Source organism: Melospiza georgiana, chromosome 8 (assembly GCF_028018845.1).
Source record: "Melospiza georgiana isolate bMelGeo1 chromosome 8, bMelGeo1.pri, whole genome shotgun sequence".
NCBI classification, from domain to species: Eukaryota; Metazoa; Chordata; class Aves; order Passeriformes; family Passerellidae; genus Melospiza; species Melospiza georgiana.
The window spans coordinates 15,510,905-15,524,475 of record NC_080437.1 but is presented as its reverse complement, the minus strand read 5'-3'; the positions used below and the strand labels follow the sequence as shown (position 1 = coordinate 15,524,475).

The 13,571-nt window shown below is 36.2% G+C and overlaps 1 protein-coding gene across 1 annotated transcript in view; it reads left to right on the top strand.

Moving 5' to 3' along the window:
• The window catches only part of LRMDA (leucine rich melanocyte differentiation associated), a 601,978-nt gene that overhangs the window by 230,709 nt on the left and 357,698 nt on the right, over positions 1-13,571 (top strand). The window lies entirely within an intron of this gene.

The following is a 13,571-nucleotide window of genomic DNA, read 5'->3' as shown; positions in this document are numbered from 1 at the left end:
TCTGAAGATTCTTATATTGTACAGGTATGGTGCTATGAGCAGGACTAAGGCAAGCTGTCCTGAGTATAATTTTCGGAGCCCTTCTTAGGATTCCCTGCTTTGCATCAACTTCAGGGTATGTGGAAATACTTAGTTCATGTGTTATAGGCTTGCTAAAGGCTCTTAATCTCCACAAAGAAGTCTCTGAAATGCCCAGCCTGAAAAGACAGGTTGCTTGATGCTAAAAAATGTGGATCTATTAAGAGCTGGTGTTTCCAGTTGAGAATCAAATTCTGAGATCTTTCTACAAAGGTAATAAATCCTGTACAAGATAGTGTGGTATGGCAGGAATATCTCTGAGATTTAAGATTTAATTTTTCAGTGTAATAGGTAACTGTAGCTCAGGTTGAAATACAAATACATGATAAAGGTTTCTTTAGTATCTTGAATGCCCAAATTAGGTTTGCAAATATGGTGTGTTAAAAACATGTGTCTGTGCCCTCAGAAATTTCATGGTACATTATTGTCTCTGCCCGTGTTACACAATTGTTTTCATATAAATATGAGGAATTGTTTGAATTCATAGGAATATCTTGGTAATATGCTTTTTGGTGGAAATTGTCTACCAAGTTCTCAATTCTAAAGCAAAAGATTTTACATCTTTTAAAAAATGGTAGTGGTATTTGACTTGGGTAGTTCCGTTATTTTGAATCACAAATATATAATAGAGCAGTCTGGGTTATCTGTTGAGTTGCAAGAAAACCTGGAAAGTATTACTTTTGTCCTATGTTTTCAGAGACTGTAAGCTTTATCTTTTGAGCCCCAGTTTCTTGATGAGAAGCTGTCAAAGACGGTGAATTCCTTTTTTCCTTTTTCCTCTTCAGAAGGAGAGCTGAAGGTTGGTTGCAGTCTGTTGCATGAGGCTTAGGATATTTGATGTAGGATTGGTAGGTGTCAGCACAATCATATCACTTACAGCTCTAATGCCATGCTGGAGTACACAAAAGGCTGTTTACATCTGTGTGGGTACGTATGGGGGTCAGTCCTATTCCCATATAATATGGTAAATGGGTAAAAAAATTAAAGGGGACTGAATCTCATCATCAGCACCCAATCCAGGCTTGATCTGTTCTGGAATCAAACTTAAATGCTGTAATTGTGTGCCTCTTCCATACTTGTATCCATGCAAAAGGACAGTATCACTCACTGTCCTAGAGCTGTGCCTTAGGAACTTTGACCCTTGGGTGCTCAAATGTTGCCTGAAAGATGTAAACTGAAGCATGGTAGTTAACCACATTGAATAACACAGATATATATATATAAAATTGCCTTCAAAATATTAAGCATAGCTAAAGAAGTTAATTCTGTTGTTACAAAACTTAGTGTATTTTCAGCCAAGTCAGCTGTACCATAAATTAGGAGCTGTAAGTTAATTGGGATGTCAGTCTGATTTTTTCAGTTTTATTTTACTACTTTGTGATGCTGTAGTTAGCAATTAGGTGTGAAAAGATGCAGCCAGAACTTCTTAACATCCTAACTGTAAACTCCTCTGTGAGTCAAGTTTAAGAAATATATGTTCTTTCTGTACATTTTAGAGTAGTGAGATTCCAGTAATTCACGTGGAATATTTTGCCTAAAAGCAAGCCTTACAAAGAGCAGTGGGGTCCTCTTGTTAAAGGGTGGAAGGTTGAGATTTTATGTTCTTTAGGTAAAAAACAAAAACCAAAACCTCATAACTTCTTCTGTCAAAGAAACTCGTGCGTGCATGGAAGAGCATCAGAATGGAAACAATACCAAACAACTTGTACAAAATGCTTTGGACATTAGTTGAGGAAGATTAATATTGTTATTTTCAGAAATATTTGCAAAGATCTAACATACCCTTGATGTTTTTATTAGTGACTCTAGACTAGTAATTAACAATTCTGGAGGCTACTAAACAGCTTCTGGTGAAAGTAATTGTTCACTTTCAGGAGTTCTTTTACAGGCATATCCAACTTCATAGCAGATGTTTCTCATTAATTTATTAATGAATATTTTCTTTCCGTAGACAAAAGGAAAGGGCAGGGAGGTCTGTTGAACTGTATGTTTTTCACTTTGACAAAGGGTGAATTTCACAGAGGTTTACAGGGAGTTCTACTGTTCAGGTGCCTCCTGCAGTAAGTTGTAGTGCTTCCTTCCCTGTGCACCTCTTGCAGTGTATTTAAGGCCGTTGATTACTCCTCTTTTTTATGGGTGCAAACCTAAATACACAATTTGAAAAAGGAATGTGACAGGTAATAATTGCTGTATTTTTTGAAACAGATAAAGAGTATTCCCTGAGTCTTGAACCAATGCTCTCCTCATTGAAGGTCTTTAAAAATGTGATTATCGAGATACAGCAATGCCATACTAACAAATATGCCTTATGTTTGCACTATAACTGAATTATTATTGCTAATTATAGTAAGTATTTTTAGTCATTGATATATGCAGCCACTAAAACACTGCATTTATCAGCTGAGTGTTTTTTCTCCTTGGCTTTGATGTTGCCAGTGTATATTTAATCTCAATTTATTTCTACTAGTCATTGTTATATAAAACCTAATGCATGGAAACACAATATTTATCCCAGCAGCTGTTAAAAATCTGTGGATATGGATTAATGTCAGCTTTTAAATGTGTAGTGCTTTAGTTAATTCCATCCAAGGACAGATGATATCATCCACTAGGAAGGAATATATTAAAAGCTGTCAGCCAGAAGGTAGTAAAAGTAGGTGATATGTTATAAAGAGGACTAAAAGGTCATTCAAAGAAGAGATATTGCTAATAAGTCAATTAAAATTTTCAAGCTGACATTTTATAAATTTCTGTGTAAGTCCTAAAACATTTCCAAAGCTAGCAAAATTCACATCTGAGACTGGAAAAATAAGAGTCATGCAGAACCTGCAGTTTCTTCATGGAATGATCAAATAGGAAACTTGCTGCTTTGGGTTAAGTCCTTGAGGATATCACATGGAAAGGGGCATTGTTTAGCCAGGTTGGTGTTGTCTAGCTTCGTTTTTAAGTTCAATATGTTGGTATTGCTTTTGTGTGTATAGTCAATAGATGCTTTCTGTGATGTCTTGCTGTCCTTTCCAAGGCTCATCTGGATTATATGCAAATACCTACTTCTATATGGCTGGATAGGGATTATATTTATTTAGATATATTTATTTAGATTGCACTTAAGCAAATTCCTTTACTGTCCAACAAGTGGGCAGTCATTGTATAAGACACATTGTAGACATGTATTCAGGGAGTGCTTTGATCCTACCTCTGTCAGGTTTGAAGGCTCAAGATGAAATGAGAGTTGAGGCGGGCATGCAATCTGTGTCAGGGAACTAAACCCTCATTTCCAAATTGTGTTCTTCCCTTGTTCTTAGTTTGATAAAGTTTGGGTAAAACTGGCATCAGGCCTATTTCTGTTTTGTGTACAGAGTCAAAGAAAGGAAGTATATTGCTTGCAATTGATCTTACTTAACATTATTTTAATCCCAAAGATTATATTTTTTCTCAGTCTTATGGGAACACATTTTGTACAGTAAATAAAAAATGGACATTTAGATTTAATACTGATTAGGGCCCAGATTAAAAAACAAATTTTATAACTTGATAACAAAAGTTTATAACTCTATAGGATAAAACATTTGTTTTTCATGCAGTTTAAATTGTTTCTGTTCATTTGTTGTTCTGAACTCTGCAGCCATGTGACCAAGGGGCATTTTATTGTTTGGTTTTAAACTCAGAGACTTACCTCTTTTCAGATGAAATGTAGTTCTGGCTTCTTTTGACAAGTCTGGGTGTTTTTTTCTGTTCAGGTTAATACAGGGCCTAGTGGGATTCTGGGAGGGGGGATTAGCTTTGTGGTTTGGGTTTTTATTTTCTATTTATTAAATTTTTCACAGCTGATATTTAAGTATCTTGGTTGTCAACTATTCTTAGGGTACCTTTCTCTAAATTAATCTGAGAGCTTGGACTATCTACATCATTTTTGATAGTGGTGCTTCTTATTGGTTACTTTACTTATCAGTCTGCAGGTTATCAAATGAGCAAATATTGAAATGATAAATGATCAGACAGCTGCAGTCATATTCCACTCTCATGTCTGAACTAGACATGGCTTTGTTTTGCATGCTTTGCCTGATAAGATCACTTTTTTCTGTGACCTTCTTACACAAGGTCTGTTGTCTTCAGAAGTTCTCACTTTTTGGAATTTATTGAGCTTCATATCAGAATATTACTTGACTGTATATTTAAATCTGCAGATTAGCCTGTGTTCTAGAAAAGGAGCTGAATCAATTTCACTCTAGATTAATTTAAAAATTGTTTAGTTCAGTATAACAATAGAAAAAGAAAACCAATGAATTAGGACTCCAGACAATATATAAATCTACTGCAAGGCCTTGGAAATCCATGAGCTTTACTTGCACATAATTGGTGAAGTAAAAGGGAAAAAATTCCCACCCCAATCCCCCAGGCTTTTTTTAAAGATAATATTATTTAGTTCTCTGATACTTGGTATTACTTGAAATAAATGTTTATATTCCTGTGATTCTGTGCATGCACACTCTACATGCATATCTATAACACAAAAATATTATATCATCTCTGTATCCTCTAATCTAACATGATTAGGTTGGCCCTGCTTGTTTCACTTGACAGGCAGGCACTGACATCAATCAAAATTTCTGCCATTCATGTTGCTTTTCACAGTGCCAGTGAGAGACCTGACAGGTTTCTTTAAAGTGGGATAGCAATAACATTGGGATTTTGGTTTTCACAAGGTGAAGGGATAGTTATTCATCTATGTGGATCATTTCCATATTTAAGCTGTGTTCATTTAAGTTTGTACTTAAATGGTATGATAGTGTACATTAAGAGATACCCAGGTGTTCTAACTAATCACAATAGTTTTATATTCTGAACCAAAAGTTGCTTCAAGATTGTGGAAGCAACTTTTGCACGTGACTAAGGCATGTCATATGGAAAACCTTTGTGGGGTTTTTTGGGAAGTGAGGGGTTTTTTTTAAACAAATAACATTTTGTATTTTTTCCTTGTATTTTCCAGCTGTATTTTCTAATACTCCCCATTTCATGTTTACCCTGAAGTTAATGCTAAGTATGGAATTGGTCAAAGCAGTTATATCAGAAGCTAGATCATGGATGACATAGATGGCATCAGAATATTCAATAGATATCTTCTGATAGATATTGATGCTTTGAGACTTTAACAAGCATTTTGGTTCAGTGGATTGATGAGCTATGAGGTTTTTTCTGCTGCTGATGCACTTGGGGAGTTACTTCTGTCGTAAATTCTGAACTCAGATTGGCTTTTCAGTTGGGCGATATTTTCTGCCCTCTTTGACTTAATTCAAAATGTTATTTAGAAAGGTATCTCATCCTAATTGGTGGGGTTTTTAAAATAATTTCTGTGTGTGTGATCTGCCCAGCATAGTTTTAGAGAGAAAGAAGAAGCTAGAGCAGAGTTTACTTGAGGTACTTCATTGCTGCCGTTTGCAAATGCATTGAAGAAACACTGATAGAATAGCTCTGTTAACAAAATAAAAAAAAAAAAAAAAAGGTAGGCTGTAGGAGTAGCCATTCAGTAATGGATATAGTACTGTGACTGAATTATCTATTTTTTAAGTGCCTGTTGTGCAGTACCAAATGCTAATGTAGGTGCCAAATGGGAATACCCTCTACCATGTACAAGATGAATGAGGCACTTCAGAGTGGGATCCAAAACAGCTGGCAAACTGAAAAGTGCATGATTGTAAAGCTAGTTCACATTAGAACTAATCAAAATAAGGTGCTGCAGATGGGTATATCCTAAATGAAACTGTCATTTAATTGAAATTTCTCCACCTGTGCTCTTTCTTTAGAAACCAACCCAACAATCAAGAAATGCTCATCATATTGTGATAAATTTTAAAAATAATACAAGTTTTTCTCTTCCCATCCCCTCAGGTGACTATTTTTCACTTTTTCTCACTCCCTTTCTTCCATTGCTGGAAAGTTCTGGATTTAGTCCCCACAGCCTCTCTTCCTCCTCAGAGCAGTGGCAGGAATAGAAAAGGGGGAATGAAAAGTGCACTGCAGTCTTAGGAGACCCGCACCAGCTAGCACTCTGTCCAGAAAGGTAAATCATGTAGTTTTGAATCATGCTAGTCACTTCCAGTCTAGTAGTATTGGTGCAGTCTTGGCAACTCTCCTTAATGCTTTTTTCTAAAGACTGTGTGATAAAGAGTAGCTGTAATATTCATTTGGTCCTTGGGAATGAGTCCTTTGTCCTGGAAGCACTTTTGGCTCCTGCTGACCAGGAGTGAAAATGCAGTTTCTCTAAATAGTCTGCCCAGACCACAGAGGTCTCACATCTCTCTAAGCAGTACGAATTCAGATGGACCAGATGGACTCTAGTGGGTCATTCTCTGAATGCCATGACTGAAGGTTGATGAGAAATCCATGGAGGTAAAATCATAGAATAAATTTGCAGAGGGATTAAGAAGATTTTGGACTTGAAAAAGATACATAGTGTTTGGGAAGAGTGTGAAAAGTATTGGGTGATATTGTTTTGGAGGTAAGTTCTGAGAGAAATTAATTTAAAACAAAACAGGAGGGAAATTGTTCTCTAGGATGACCTTGCCTAAAGTACAGAGGTTGGACCAGATGATTCAATGCAGTCTCTTCCAACCTGATCCATTCAGTGATTCTGTGATCACTCTAACTCCATATGGAAGGGTAGGTACGATAGCTGCAAAGTGTGGTTTTAATTCTGAAAATTTTAGTTGATACAGCTGTATTTCTTGTGTAGAATACTTTTTTTTTTTTTGAGTAAAGGATTGGGAGGTGCCAGTAGAATATTTGAATACTATTTGTGTTAAGGTATTGTATGTGTACTGAGATTTCCTTTGCTTTTTGTTTTCTAGTATTTGATTTAAAAGCTCCACTTGATTCTATTTCCTGTCTAAACTGTGTAAATTGAAGCCCCAATTGCAGATGTAAAATGGCATGGGAAAATTGCAAGATTCTCATCATGTATAGAGTGATTTTCCCAAATTTAAACATGGAATCAATAATATAATGGTACTTAATGGCCTGTGTTTCTGGCCTTCTGCATCAATCAGTAATTGTATTCCAAATGGCATATAGTTTCTGTAAATCAATGCATGTCTTAGTTATTGACATAGTGATGACATCTACACATAACATAAGAAAAATCTGTCTCAGCACAAACCAATTCAATTCCTTTTAAATCAAACAAAGTTTGGGATGGATTAAATGATACAAACAATTTCCTAGGAAGAATTCCTAAAAGTTGTCCTCAATATTGATCTTCTTAATGTGGTGTGCTACCTTTTTACATGTTTTCATGTGTTAAATCAATCACATTTTTATGATGATGGAAGACTTCTTTTTTTACAAGGGAGGTAAATTTCATAGCATTTAAGAGTGCTTTAACTGCCATACTGAATTCTCTGATTCAGTTGCGTAATGGTCTTGAAAACCACTGAAAAATTCCCATTTTCACCACAAAAAGAGGTCATTGTTTTTATTATTTTTCTTACATTTTGCCTTTGATCGACCTATAAATAAGGCTGACTAGTCTGGACTTCGCTGCTGTGTAAAAGCTATTTTAAAACATCTAATCATCTGCTTAATGGCTGGTAATATGTTTCTAATGGTCACTCTTGATAAGATACTTTCAATTTGTTACAGTTGTAGTAATCAAACAGCCAAGCACATTCTGCAGTGATGTGGCTGAGATCGTTGACCAGTTTCCTGTCAGTGAAAGGGTTTTCACAGTCTTGCCTAGCAAAAGAACAGCACCTTTGAAAGTTTTGTGTTTTAACAGCATATTTTCAGGATGACAAATATGGGTCAGAGTTGTGAGTTTATCAGATGTTACACAAATGGGTAATTTTCAGTGTTTATATGTCCAGGTGTTGTGGCTACTGTGGTTGTTACAGGTCAGTTTAATTAATGATTGTTCTTTTTTTCCTCTGGATTACATATACTGAATTGCTGTCATCTAGGGCCTTGAATTCTTTTGTGTGATCCTGGCAGCTGGTGACGGCTCTGCAAATTATGAGTTTCTTGGCTTAAAACAGATTAAATTGCAGACAAAACAAGCTATCAGCTGAGTAAATACTGCACCTCTGTTTGGCTTCAGTGAGAAGAAGGAGATTAGCGTGAGTACTTAGTGTTCATAATTACTAGTAAGAGGCAAATAGTAGGCTCAGGCTGACTGGAGATTGTTCCATTATATCCAATTAACACCCACTTGATTATTGTTAATTACTTGTGTTGGATGACAGAGGAGTATAGATGTCATACTTCAAACATACAAATACCATCTGGGTCATCAGTATGCTGACACTGATAATATCGTGCTCAGTCTCAGATGCTACGAGATATTTTCTCTCTGCAGCTTTTAGACTTCACTGCTTTTATCACTTCTTAAAATTCTCCTTAAATATACTGCCTAAATAAAGATTTTTTTTTGTTCCAAGCACAAACAAAAAAGCTGTGTTTTTCCTATTGAATCTTAAGTATAAAAAAAAATTCTCTCAACTCCACAAGATTTCTGTTGATGATTTTTCTGAAAAAGCCTTTTTATAAGGTAACCAGCTGAGGTTGAGACTCAGATGGTACTATGGTTTTGTGTAGAATGGGATGTGTTTGTCATGCCAGTCAGAGTTACAATTTCCAAATTTAATATGTTGAGATACCCAACTCTCTTAGACTTCTTCAAAACCTGAAAAGTTCAAGTATAGTGATCTACATAAATATTATTGTCACTTTCCTTGGTTACTGGTAAAGAATTGTGATTAATGACTGAAACTAATATCATAAAAAGGTGAGTTCCCCTAGTGCAATGAGTTAATGAAGACCTTTTTCTTTTTACATTGTAATATATATTTAAACAGTAAAGGAACAGGCATTAGAAAACCCATTGAAATAAGGAATTCCTAAGTATATTTAAAGATTTAAACAGGGAATTGAATATCTTGACTAGTCATTTGGAATCTATAATGTTAAAATAGTCTCCTTTTAAAGGGCATTCACAGCATTAAAAATCACCTTCCAAATACTGTAAATATATATATTTTATAATGAATAGATATCAGTGAAATGGAATATTGTCATAGGATAATAGGTTTTGGCTGATGAATGCTGAAGCAGAGCCAAAATGCTCAGTTTTAAAGTATGAGGCATTGATCCTGTGACAATCTTTTATTACAATTTACTTTTATTTCTCGTAGCCACTTGGCCAATGTAGATACCATCATCTTGTTGGAATGGGACACTTGAAATTGTAGCATGCAGGAAACTGTACCCATCTAGAGTCTTCATGTTATGTTGTGGCTCTACTTAGAGGATTGTGTAAGGAACACCTGTCAGACTTGCTTCTTACTTTCCCAAATAATTTCTGCCACTCATGATGAAGAAATACATCATCAGTGTTGGGTGTGTAAAGTGATGGAAGATGATTCAGCATGCTTCTCATAAGCAGCATTTAAAGATGTGCTCTCCAGCTTTGTGATATAGCAACCCAATAGGACAGAACATGTCTGTATTTTTTCTTTAAAATGCTGTACTACCCTTTTGTGGATGTTACTTGATTCTTTTTGTTGTAGTATTGTTTTGTATGTCAAGTGAGAGTTATTCCTTCCTCTACTCTAAAACACTAGTTGGACACATCTCACTGGTAGGTTTTCCTTACTGTAAGCTTTTGTACTCAAAATTTTTTAATGGCCCTTGTTTTTCTGTGCTGGTGGTTATACGGTTCCCAGCAAAGTGTGTTCCTGACCCTTAGTTGTACTGGTTTCTAATTTGATTTACACACAACTAACCTGAAAGCTTATTTCAGCTTGTGTGGAACCAAGCTATCTATATCTCTGTTCCTGCAATAAACAGGCTGAATTTGCAAACAAGAAAGGTAATGTCAAAGCCTCCTGCAATTCGCCTTTTTTAACAGGGGAAAAAAAAAAAGCATGATGAATTAGGTAGTTCCTCCTGTTATTTTCAAGTGTTCTTTAAGGGACTGCTAAGGATGTTTTACTTGATTTAACTTAGACATAAGTAATTCTCAATTCAGAGCAATGGTTTAGAACTTGACTGAATGTCCTTTTTGTGAAGTAATTATCCTGATTTTCTTGCTAAATGTTATTTTATGCATTACATTTAATAGCCTCTATTTCTTTGGTATGGTAGAATAATGATGACACCTTCTAACACTTAGGAACAGAGTATATCCCCTGTTTGGTTTTTTCACAGTTTAGCATTTAGGTATTAGAGTAATACATTTCTTTTTTTGCCTATCTTCCCAACTGATAGATTAGAACAATCTGTGTGTAAGCTTTCTAGCTTGGAGGTGTTTTTTAATTCTATAAACAGTGTTGTTTTGTCTTTTTGGATGATGTTGTGTATGTTGCCTGTATGGGGATATAAGGTACTTTGTGAATAACTGAAGTCACTTCTATGCAATATCAGGTTTGCAGTATTCAAAACCTATGTCTAGCTGGGATACTTTCCTCTTTGTAAATGCTTGGGGCGCCCACTGCTTGTCTTGGAGCACATGGATGTATGAAGGTGCTGGTTTCAGCTGGGATAGAGTTCATTTTCTTCATAGTGACTGATCTGGGGCTATGTTTTGAATTTGTTGATCTTTGAATTTGCTGAATTTTGCTGAACACAGAATTGAAAATAGAGAGGTGTTTTTGTTGCTGCTGAGTAGGGCTTGGAGAGAGCCAAGGCCTTTCTGGCCTTGGGAAGAAGGAGGAAGGGTGGATGTTTGGAGTTAGAGCGTTTGCCCTCCCAAGTCACTGTTACACCTGGTGGGGCCCTGCTCCCCTGGGGATGGCTGAACACCTGTCTGCCCATGCAAAGCAGGGAATTCATTCCTTGCTTTGCTTTGCACAGCTTTTGCTTTCCCTATTAAACTCTATCAGCATATGTCGTATATGTTCTAATAGTGTGTATTTTACTAAACTGTCGGGTTTCTTAATAGCCAGTTGTTCCTCTTATTGTTTGTTTCTGAGTCACAGACAAGGACAGGATGGCATGGACTGTGCTTTCTGATAAATAGATTGGTTTTGCATTATGTATTTCCTTCTGCAGTCTTCCATGAGATAACTACTGTTTCAATGCTTCTTTCCTCTCTCCCTCAATTGTTTTTATGAGAAAAAATTCAAGAGAAAGCAATGTTTGTTGCAAAGTTTGAGTTCTGTGACAGGTGTGTCTTATAAATTCTAAAAAAATGGAAATGTATTCATCCCATAGCAAATTGGTATTACAGTAAATGTAAGGCAATTCTTATAATGATTAACACTACACTGAGATTTAGAGAGGTTCATTGTGCCAGGAAGAGGACAAAAACTTTAAAGCAAAATATGAAGTTGGATCCAAACTATATTTTATCTTTGCAGTGAATGTGTTTTATGCATGGAAGAGTAACTATGTTTTAATAGTGGCATATGTGATTACATCAACTGCAGAGGACACGCTATGGCGCCAGTCATGATGACAAAGAACAGCCATGCAGTTGTGTCACTGCTCACTTCCCAGGACATGATACCAACAGGCAGTATGTTTCAATGGCTAGACTTCAGCCCTGTGTGTTGGAATCCTTTTGTAATTTAAAAAATATTTATTGAGCATTTTTTTTTCTCTGATCACACATTGCTGAGAGAGTTTTTTCTGCAGTGGACTCCAAAACTTAAATCTCTGTCCTTTGCCTGACTGCCACTTAAAGTCATGGCAGACATTTCAAATCTGGGGGAAATAAGAGCCCTGCCTTTGTATCAGATGTTTTCAGAGAGGATTAAGAAGTACAAATTTCTAATCGAGAATATTCCTGTTGAAACACAAAAGTCCTAAATTCCACTCTAAGAAATCGGGAATAGGTTGGTTTAATGTTACCTCCAGACAGGTGGGTGAGGTATGGAATTTTTCTTGCCTCTTTCCTTTTGTTTAAATGTTTTTCAATGTGAGACTATTCAGTCATTTTCATTAGCTTAGTCTTGGAAATTAGAAAAACACCAATCTCTTTTAAAATTAAGTATTCTTGTATTGACTTCACTGCTTTCTCTGCCTATTGAATCATGTTTGTTTGGAAGACTATTATGTATAAAATTACTTAAAAATTTTATAAGCCCTTCTCACTTTTAAAGGCCTAATGCATGCTAATGATGCATTGATATCACAAAATTATTTTTCAAGGCTAGCTGAAAATGTGATTTATGACTAAAAAAAAAGCCACATCATCTTGATTCTTTTGCACCCTTTCCCTTTCTCCAAAGCATTTTAGATCAGTATGTTATGAAGTTTTGAAAATTTTGAATGTTTCTGGCATTTACAGTTTTGCCAAAGGGTCTGAATGTGAACACTTGTTTTTATGGTTCCCAGTGAACCCAACTGTAATCTTTGTAAGATGATAGCATGTGTTCCTTTGCATTTTTTAATGCACCTGTGGTGATGTAGGATTTATATTACTAATAAAGATCCCATAAATGTTCATTCAAAGCATCTGTGTGATTGTATACAGTGCCTAGCAAAGAGGGTCATTGATATGACATAGATGATGCTTTATATGCAATTATTGTTTCAGGACAGTTGGTTGGCTGTACGCACATAGGACATTTTAAACATTAAAGTCTGTTTCAGGTCCTTAAGCTGACCACGTTAAACAGAAATGTCCCTCCCCCTGCTACCTTACTCATTTGCCCACACAAAAAGCCTTCAAAAGCTTGTATTTATATTGCAGTCTTTTGCTTGCCACACTAAAGAGGCATGTGGCTTGCAGTAATTGACCTGGACACATCCACACAGTGATCTGCACAGGAGCATGAGCTTCACAAGGCTGGTCAGGAGAGAAAACTGCCTGCCCTTGCCATCCTGCCTGCTGTGGGAGCGCGGGGCAGAGCCGGCTGAGGAGCCCTCCCAGGAGGCAAGGCTTGTGAGCTCAGGCTCCAGCCCAAGGAGGCCCAATGCTGGGGGAGCAGAGCAAGTTGGATGGTGAGAACTGTGGGCAGAGGGCAAGCTTCTGTCAGTCTGTAAATCCCTACCTGCACCAATAAAGACAGGAGCTGGAAAAGCTCTCCTTACTGCTTTCACTGTATTTAAAAATCAGGAAAACAGTGTATAACCAAATACTGTATTCTAAGCAGAACATCCTGACCATCCTGGCTCTAAAGCATCTGATATAGATGAATTTAGTACTAAACTTTTAATTTGTTTTGAAAGTTAAGAAAAATCATCAATGCTTTATTGAAAAGTTGTTATCTGTATATATCCATTACTGTATGCATGGCTCCAGTTTATTTTGAGCAATACTTAAATTAGGGCTTAATCGTTTGGGGGAAGACAACATGGGTTTAACATTGTGACATCTTTCATCGTTATTGCCTCTTTCTTAAATAATATAATTTGTGACAAACGTGAACATTAATTACATTTAACAAAGAAATATAACTTGAAGTGATTGTATTTTAAAAAACATCCAATCAGTGAGATTATATCTTACACCAAGCTTTAGCTCAAAGTTCAAAAGTCAGAAATCAAATACCATC